The 3,694-nt window shown below is 37.1% G+C and overlaps 1 non-coding gene across 1 annotated transcript; it reads right to left on the reverse strand.

The window, feature by feature from the left end:
* Positions 1-1,958: 1,958 nt before the first annotated feature.
* Positions 1,959-2,065, reverse strand: LOC128295701 (small nucleolar RNA R71). Its single transcript, XR_008286260.1, has one exon. It is a non-coding gene; the product is annotated as a small nucleolar RNA R71 (small nucleolar RNA).
* Between the last annotated feature and the right edge of the window lie 1,629 nt (positions 2,066-3,694).

Here is a 3,694-nt window from a genome sequence, read left to right on the forward strand (position 1 = left end):
CTCGGTACAAAATTATTAGCAATCGAGCCTATTCTTCGTAAACTTTGTTTTTCCCTCGATCGCGACTTGAATCTCATTTCTCTTGATCTATAATGCCAAATTAATCTTATTTAATACATACATTCATCAAAACAGCATTTATCTGAACTTTGGCAAAATTACATTTTGCCCTAAACTTTTGCATAATTACACTTTTGCCCCTAGGCTCGTGAATTAAACTTCATCCCTTATTCTTATGTTTTATGACATGTTGATCATTTTTTCCTTCAATGGCAACATCAAATTCACACTCTAACATGTACTTATGTCTATTAGGTATTTTTACCGATTAAGCCCTTTTACTCGTTTTCGCTTAAAACAGAGTAGTACAAGTTGTCTAACATAATTTAAAACCTCATATTCTATCATAAAACACCAAAATACACAAATTTCACTTATGGGTATTTTTCCAAATATGAACTCTAGGTTGAATTATTGCTAGCATAAGCTTAATCGAGCTACCGGGATTCCAAAAACGTAAAGAACATTAAAAACGTGGTTTGGAATCACTTACTATGGAGCTTGGAAGCTTGAAACAAACCCTAGCTATGGATAACCCTTGAAATTTTGGCCTAATGAAGAAGATGGACAAAAATTGGCTTTTAATTTTGTTTTTAATTCATTTTAATAACTAAATGACCAAAATGCCCTTACACTAAACATTCCAAAAATTCCATCCATGTCCAATTTTTGTCCATAGACTTAGAAATTGGTCAAATTGCTATTTAAGACCTCCTAATTAATATTCCAAAACAATTTCATACTAAAAACTCCTAGAATACAAGTTTTGAAAATTATTCGATTTAGTCCCTAATTTCAATTTAAGCACTTTAGGCATAGGATTTCATCACGAAATTTTCACACAATCATGCAATCTTATCATAAACATCAAAATAATTATAAAATAATTATTTCTATCTCATATTTGTGGTCACAAAACCACTATTCTGATTAGGCCTTAATTCGGGATATTACATGATTTGCCAAATGAAGGCATGTAAAGATGTATTCATCTTTTTGTATAAGGCCATGGAAATTGGCATATTTGAAAGTAGGCTATTACCTGCCTTTATATGCATGTTTGTGTTCTTATATGATGGGTTGCTACAATTGGAAATGAGTTTAAAAATGAGCCAAATTTTGAATGTGATACAATAACATATGAACCCATAAATGCTAGATGGGAGATAAGCTGTTTGTATAAAAACAATGATATGAGGTTTCTGTACAACAAACTTCATCATGATCATTTACAAGTGTATAATCATGTTTTACTTTGAATTTGGTATCTATTAAGAAGAAGAAGTAGAAAAGGGTGACTAAAGGCTTGGAAAATAGCCTATTAAGGTCCACATGGTTAGACACACGGGCGTGTGTCCAGGCCATGTCAAACACACCGTCCATCCCAATGGGCATGTGGTATGACCGTGTGTCCTTTGCACCTAAAAGTTTAAGCTAAATTAGCACATGGGTAGGACACACGGGCGTGTGTCTTGGCCGTGTTAATTTAACAGAATGCTCAAGTTTTGGACACGGGAGGAGCCCACGGCGTGTGAGTCCACAAGGCCCACCTACACGGGCGTGTGTCCCTTTATGTTAAGGAAAATTTTCTGAGTAGCCCAAGGTAAATCGAATGTGCCCGTATTTGTCCCCCATTACTCTCCGATATGTTATAGGTCTCAAAGGCCTATACAAGGGACGAGATGCTCATGATTGAAAGGTTTTAAATTCAAATGAAATTTTGTGATCCAAGTTAGTATGCTGAAAATGTAAAGTTTTGATACTGCCTCGAGCCTTGTTCCGGTGTTAGATTCGGGCTAGGGGTGTTACAGAACTCGTTACTACGAGGGTCAATCACTACATGGGAACAAATGACCGAAAAGTTTTTATTAAAATATTTTCTGCCGGCTAAAACAACCAAATTACGTAATGATATCTCCTCTTTTGTCCTGATGGATTTAGAAACACTCTACGATGGATGGGAGAGATACAAGGGCCTTTTGAGAAGGTGCCCTCACCATGGGTTACCACTTTGGCTACAGGTTCAAACATTTCATAATGGCCTGAATCCTTCGACTTGACAGATGACCGACACAGCCGTTGGCGGAACCATCAATAATAAGACGCCTTAAGATGCTTATGAATTTATAGAAAAGATGTCACTGAATAACTATTAGTGGCAAGTCATGATGACAAAACCAATGAAAACAGCCGGCGTTTTTAACATTGATTAGGTCACCATGCTCTCTAATCAGGTAGAACTTTTGAACAGAAAAATTGACGGTTTTCTTGGTTCTTCACATATTCACCTAGTAATGCTGTACGAAGCAAGTGGAGGTGGATCAAGCAATTTAGATTACCCACCCTACGGCCACAACATGGAGAACAAGCAGTTAAATTACATAGGGTAATAATCCTCAATCTCAAAATAATCCTTATAGTAATACTTATAATGCAAGTTGGAGGAACCATCCAAATTTCTCATGGGGAGGCCAAGGAAATCAGCGACCACCACCACCTCCAGGCTTCCAATAACCACCCTACAACAAGAGAAAAAGTCGAACCTTGAGGAGATGCTAACAAAATTCATCTCAGTGTCAGAAACTCATTTTTTGAATATCGAGATAGCACTTAAAAATCAACAAGCGTCGATCCAAGGGCTTGAAGCTCATATAGGTCAGCTCGCTAAATTTATATCTGAATGACCACAAGGTAGCCTGCCGAGTAACACTAAGTCTAACCCAAGGGAGCAAATCAATGCAATTACCATTCAAGATGAGGAAAGGTTAGTTGCACCTGAACCAAAACAGAGGCAAGAAACTGTGGTAAGTAAAGGTAAGGGTGAGGTGGACCACAATAACTAGAAATTGGTAAGTAAAGAGTACAAACCTCGTGTGCCATACCCAAACGAGATAAGGAAAGGCCGCACAGAAGAACAATTTGATAAATTCCTTAAATTATTAAAGAAGTTACATATTAACTTACTGTTTATTGAAGCTCTTTCGCAGATGCCAAACGCAGTAAAATTCTTAAAGGAGCTTTTAACAAATAAGCGGAAGTTGGATGAGGCGTTGCATGCGGAACTAAATGCGGTTTGCTCAGCCATACTACAGAATAAGCTGGCCAACAAATTAAAAGATCCAGGGAGTTTTATGATTCCCTGTTTAATTGGCAGCCTAGATATTAATAATACTTTAGCTGATTTTGGGGCCAGTCTCAATGTCATGCCTTAAAAAATGTTTAAACAAGTAGGTCTTCGGAAACCCAAACAAACTAGGATGAGTACTCAATTAACCGATAAAACAATAAGATTTCCTAGGGGGATTATTGAAGATGTACTCGTTAAAATTGACAAATTTATATTCCCAGTTGATTTCGTTGTTCTAGACATAGAAGAGGATAGTAACATTCCTTTAATTTTAGGGAGGCCATTTTTAGCAACCGCTAGAACAATAATTGATGTTGGCACAAGTGAACTCACACTTCGTGTGGGAGACAAAACAATCACCCTTCAAGCTCGTAATTCGAGTAACATATCAAAAATTGAAGGTGGTTGCATAAATCATTCTACTAAAACTGACCATGTGGTGCAACCAACTTTGCAGGAAATAAGTCGAAGAACCTACACGAGCCATGTTCAAGCAACAACAAAGGA

Source organism: Gossypium arboreum, chromosome 7 (genome assembly GCF_025698485.1).
Source record: "Gossypium arboreum isolate Shixiya-1 chromosome 7, ASM2569848v2, whole genome shotgun sequence".
Lineage (NCBI taxonomy): Eukaryota > Viridiplantae > Streptophyta > Magnoliopsida > Malvales > Malvaceae > Gossypium > Gossypium arboreum.